At 46.5% G+C, this 6,000-nt stretch overlaps 1 long non-coding RNA gene across 1 annotated transcript in view; it reads left to right on the top strand.

Annotated features, from left to right (window-relative positions):
* Positions 1 to 4,653: 4,653 nt before the first annotated feature.
* Positions 4,654 to 6,000, top strand: part of LOC144107597 (uncharacterized) — a 51,157-nt gene continuing 49,810 nt past the window's right edge. The window contains exon 1 of the long non-coding RNA XR_013309319.1: positions 4,654 to 4,803. This is a non-coding gene — a long non-coding RNA (uncharacterized LOC144107597). The remainder of the gene's footprint in view (positions 4,804 to 6,000) is intronic.

The raw sequence follows: 6,000 nt of genomic DNA, 5'->3' as shown, positions 1-6,000 counted from the left end.
ACGCTTCCTAATGCCAGCATGCTTGCTCCGAGCGACGGCTGTGGAGTGGGAGCTCCCTCAGATACAGTCATTTTTTTTTTCAAGCCCTCCAGTGCCTCAAGCCTCTCAAATGGGGGTAAAAGTCCCACAATCAGTCCCGTGATTCCCTTTTGATTACAATTTTGAAGTCATGAATGTCACAGCATTCAGAGGACATTTGCTTTTGAGACCCCACTTCTGACACCAGTGTGATGACCCCCATAATGCGCAGGTCCACACGGGACGGAGAGGCAAAGAGACACCGTATGGCTCAGTTTAAACAAACAGGTATATTCAATAATTACACATGATTAAGATTATACATCAGAGGCTGGGGCGTCCGAGCTTACGTGCCGACGACTTCATGGGGGCGATGGAGTGGCTCCGGAGTTGGGCTCGAGCGGTTGCTGGCAGAAGCTGCACGCCGACGGGCTTCGGCGCTGAAGGCCCTCTTGGCGAACGATGTCGTCCTGAGCGTGCTTGCAGTAGAATTTCAATAGTCGTCCGTTTCTTCGAGGATGGTTCACAAACCCTTCCTCTAGTGTCGTTCGGCTTGGAAGATGAACAGGAGGCGAGCTTGTAGATGATGACAGCAGAGCATAATTTTACAACATACATATACAGAGAGTTAAACTGGAAAAAGCAGAACTGAATTTACAAAAGAACAAACTTTGCACTACTTTACTCATCGACCGGGCAGGTTAGCGCCTAAGTAGCATCACATTACATGCTAAGCATGGAGCCCCAGCTCCGACTGGACTGCATCCGTTTACATGTGCTTTTAAGCACTTGATTAACAAAGGACTAAGGGCGGTCATTTCCAGTGGCCCGCCCAAAGCATCAATTCTCCAATCCAAAATAACATGCGAGATGGGGACCACCCCTTGGGTTGGGCTTAGCCTCGAACCCAGAGTCTGTTAACAATACAAACTAAATAAACAACAAAAACGCCACCACTCTCTCTCAAGTGAGAGTATATACAGGCTCTCTCTTCGGAGCTAATTCACTAGCGCCTGTCTTTCCACATTCTTGGCTGAGTACTGCCTGTCCGCCATGACAGGTGTCCGTCACGGCCCTTCTGGGAATGCGCTTTTGTTCACGAGGCACGGCGGGAAGCTGTGGGTGCCTTCCCGGCGATAGCCCACGTCGAAAGGGGAAGGAGGGAAAGAATGTTGTCTTCGCGGTAGCGCATAGCGTCGGCTGTGGTACGGCGCGCTCTGGCCCGCTGACAGCTCCCTTGTCCTGGAATGTGCCCGGAAATTGGGGAGGATAAAGCCTGTTACCCCGCGGCGGCGGCGGCGGGTCCGGTTGTTCTGGTCGTCACTCAAAGAGCATGGCTGGGTAATTGATGATGCCGCTGTCATCTGGGTCTCCGTCTACGCCGCGCCTTGGAACGCGGAACCTCGCAGCACACAAGGAATGTCACAGCACAGAAGCTGATTTCTCCTAGGCATTGAGATTTAAGGACAGTGAAGAGAAAGCAGATTTTTAGCAGGTGGAAGTAACCAAGCGAAGGTTATCAGTTTTGTGGCTGAAATAAAGACAAGATTAAGATTTCACAAGACGTGGCTAGGTTGCTTGAACCACCGCCCGATTTACAGCGCTCAGCCTTATCCATCCATCCATCCATCCATCCATCCATCCATCCATCCATCCATCCATCCATCCATCCATCCATCCATCCATCCGTCCGTCCGTCCGCCGTCCGTCCGTCCTTCCGTCCGTCCGTCCATCCATCCATCCATCCATCCATCCGTCCGTCCATCCGTCCGTCCGTCCGTCCGTCCGTCCGTCCATCCATCCATCCATCCATCCATCCATCCATTCCGTGATGTGCCACAGAAAAAACAAAAACGTTTGTGACTTGTTGCCCCAGAGCAACGTTGGGCATTAAAGGTTAAGCGACAGGTTAAAAACGCAGAAGGTAAAAATTTGATTAATTAAATGAAAAATAAGCATAGTATAGAACTATATCGATACTAGAATAGGCGGATCAGGAAGGAAGCGTTCTACGATAATTCAAGAGCCAGCGTCCTACTCTTTGAAGTTAGGTCAGCATGTCTTAGAACGCGTAGCTACAAAAATAAATTTAATGAAGGTGACACATATTCTGTGTGTGGTAGATCTGTAGAAGCAATTGAACGCCCCAAACTCGATTGGGATGGTATCTCTCTGGGCATCTATATAGGCACAGTCATGTAATTAAATCCGCGGTGGAAGCTATCAAAAAGAAATTGGAAGATTCGTGGCTCAAAAGCAGAGAGGTGACATAAATTTAAAGGTGTATTAAAAGACATTTAAAGAAAATGGCGATTGTTAATAGCAATTTACAACGCATGTAACAAAATCTAAAGAAAAAGCCGAGTGTGATGGCAACTGCCACCACCCAGTTTCAAAGCGGACGCTTCGACCTTCCATTCATCTCCTCCATCGCACCGTAAACGACACCTGGCGCGGAAGGCAACGAGCCATCCGTATTGCAGCCTTTTGTCCCAACTCGCAGGCACCGGCGCTGATTGTGGATGTTGTATTTTTCGGTGTTCCGGAACGACGTATTGTTACCGAGTGAGTTCCTACTATAGCTTCGCAGGTGACGATGACCGCTCGTTGCTGCGCGCCATTCTCAAGTGAGGCGCACAAGCACTGGAGGCACGGGAGACGGGCTTTTACGGACAGGCTGTGTTCGCCCGCTGAGTGTGCATGCAAGGGTCGCTGAGGTTTTTCAGTGTTGACAAAGTTTTGATGCAGGCTGCTGCAGGGACAGGTTTGTGACGAACTAGTGTATTTACCTTGTTTTAGTTCTATGAGTTTGTAAATATGCCGAAGCGTGGAAAACGATTGTGTTTGCTAAGCTTGTTGAAACTTAAATTATTTGTGGAGAATCGTATATGGAAGAAAACTTTTCACATGCCTTTGATCTGCTGTATCATCCTGTCGCCAAGCTTGGACTGAACGAAATTTTGGAGAAGTACCGAAGTGGTTGGTGTCCCCACTGAGCACGGGCACAGAACGATTAAAAGAGGCTGTTTCTGGGGTACCATAAGGCTGGTTTCGTCATCTATGTCTGCAAGGCAGTCATCGGTTAGAAGCATTACTATTCTTCTTCTTCCGTTCTGTTTTAATGATTCCTTTTCAAGTATAAATAAATAAGTAACCCTTCCTAAGTTACTTCAAGTAATATGTTCGAGCAAGTCAAACCTGGATGACGTTCTGCATTATATTACCATCATCAACATTTCTTTCCCTCTCCATAACAGCAAGAGAGAAGGGGGAGAATATGGCAACTGGCGTAGTTGACAGGACTGCAACGTCTTTCCACTCGAGGTTTGCGACGCTGAGCGGCGAAACCAGTCTGTATAGAAGCAATTGATCGGTACATCCTCAAGGAGAGAACATGAAGCAGCACAGGAACGAGAGAAGGCTCCCGGTCAACAGCGACGGGACGCAGAAGGCTCGAACCAGCAAGGAGCTGAAGGAGCCAAGCGACCGACAGGTCATGCCGGGTCCAAGCCGAGCTGCGGAAAGAACCACGTGTCCGCGTCGGGAAGGCTGTAGACATGAATCAGATTACCAGAACAACAGCAGGAGAGGGGGAAGATCACAGCTAACACAGTTGTGGGGAAAAATGGGCATGACGGCTCTTGTCGAAGGTTTCACGGAAGGATCGGCCTAGTTTACACAGTATTTTTTTCTCCGAACATCAACTGAATAACTGTAATCTAAAGTCTACTGAATGGCTCGCCTGCGTGGAGCAGTTTCAATCAGGCTTGCACGATACTCTCACACCTCTCTCCCTTTAAACTTTTCTTAAATGAGTAACATTGAGTAATAACAACAAATGAGTAACAACATAAAATGAGGATGATATACTCGGTGAAGGCGCAAGCGACATTTGCGATGGCACACATGCCGCTGTGGATTAGATGCTCTACGAAGGAGAACTTCCATAGTGCATCGTGCATTAGTAAATAACATCCTCGATCAAGGCATCGACGGTGCTCACTGCTGCTTTAAAAATAAATGTGGCTGCGATGCAACAAAACGCTGAGACAGAATAAACTTTTCTATTGCCGCTGCAGGTCGTCGTCATGTGATCCGTAGTCTGGTTCTTGCTTTCGCGCAGTTGTTTTTTTTCCACCTCATTGCTCTGAGAGTAGGTGACAAAGTCGCCTAATAAACTGAATATATCGTTAGGCATGGAAACAGAGCTGCCAGCGAATATTCTCACTCCAACTAGGAGGAAAGAGGCGATGAATGCAAAGAGTATAAGTGCAATACGGGAAGCCTATCAAGACGGAAGTCGAAGGCACCGACCAAACGAAAGGATGGGATGACGTTTCGGCTCCCCACGGGGACCTTGTGAATCATTGTGAATCATTGTGAACAAGGCCCTCGTGGGGGAGCCGAAACGTCATCCCATCCTTTCGTTTGGTCGGCGCCTTCTACTATCGTCATGTACCATCCCGACCAGACGGGTTTCCGTCATACTTTAGACTTGAAGCCTATCAAATTCGAATATTTAAAACACTGCTACCGTGCTCGCGACATGCCGCGCAAAAGTTCTAAATCTGGGCTGAGACCATTGAGCAGAAGAAGAGAGGATTATTTATCTGTGGTGTTTGATTTTAGGCATGATGGTCGTAAAGGCATCTATTGTCGACGACATTGAAGAAGCGCTTGATCGCTTGAAAGGAAATATTACTAAAAATTGGTCCAGTGTGACAAGCCTACCCAATTCTCTTGGCGACTTGTTACGCAAACTTGGAGTAAAGGCTAACGTCTCAGGTGAGTGTTATTTTCCGACACAAACGGAATTTCAGTTCCGTCACCGTTGTCCGCGTTGGTAATATCTGAGCTCAGGAGCTGTAATGTTTTGCCAGATTGTATTTATTGCAACTAACATGCTTTAGCGTTCGTCATTCTGTCACTAGTCCTGCTGGTTGGCCAGACTGCCATCATCCCACAAATTACCAATGAATGGCGTAACTTCATTATGTGCTGAAGTTTCTACGATTTACTATTTTCCTGAGAAGTAGGCGCTTGGGGCAATAGTAGAGATTCTTTGCATTCCGCCATTTGCGGAAAGAGTGTGGATGAACAAGATCGCCTTGGCTCGCTCACTTCAGAAATACCTACTGCTGCAAAACCCTTTCCAGTCTTTCTAATACCATCAAAAAATAAAAACTGGGTTATCAAAACGGTTAAAGGTACCCAAGACCTAGAAAAACATGTCACTAGTTTATGATGCACATTGAGAGATTGTACCTCATGTGAGAATTGAGCACTGCAATGGCGAATAAATTTGGATTTATAAATTTAAACTGCCATTTAAAATCATGTAACACAAACTGAAGTGCTGTCTTGTGGTAAAACCCTGCCGTTATTACTTTACTGCACCACGTGGCCACATCTAGAAAAATTGTCAGTGATTTGTTTCAAATGCACAGTGCTTCTTCCTTTCGAGGATTTTTCTCACGATTTAGTGAAGTTTACGCTCTCTATCATGGGCCTTCGATAAAAAACAACGAACCCGTCACATCGCCCATTATGTCCTTTTAACTTTTGTCACTAGATGGTGTAACTGTGTTTTCCAATTCTTGAATAAAGGTGCAACCATGTTCCGCTTAAACTCTCGGCCGCAACGTGTGCATCACTGTGCCGTAACAACTTTGGGTGTGGAAACTGAAATGAATGCTACTCTATATTAAAATGTCTAATTACTGTCCGGGGGTGAGATTAGTATTACTCTTTGGTACATCATTTCTGCCAAGGTACAATTGCTATTGTTTTTGCCGATCATTGTTTCCGGCATCGGCCTAAACAGAAACGGCGCACCCAATAATCAAATAATTTTCAGTAAAAACCGTCTAGAGCGGTTCCAATATATCATTTACGGAATCGAGTACCTTATACAGCAAGCTTACCGTAGCGCCGAAAAAATAGCGCGTTTTCTTTGAAACTCTACGTTCTTTCTCTTTAAAC

This window comes from Amblyomma americanum, chromosome 1, assembly GCF_052857255.1.
Source record: "Amblyomma americanum isolate KBUSLIRL-KWMA chromosome 1, ASM5285725v1, whole genome shotgun sequence".
Classification (NCBI taxonomy): domain Eukaryota; kingdom Metazoa; phylum Arthropoda; class Arachnida; order Ixodida; family Ixodidae; genus Amblyomma; species Amblyomma americanum.
This window is presented reverse-complemented; position numbering and strand designations above follow the sequence as displayed.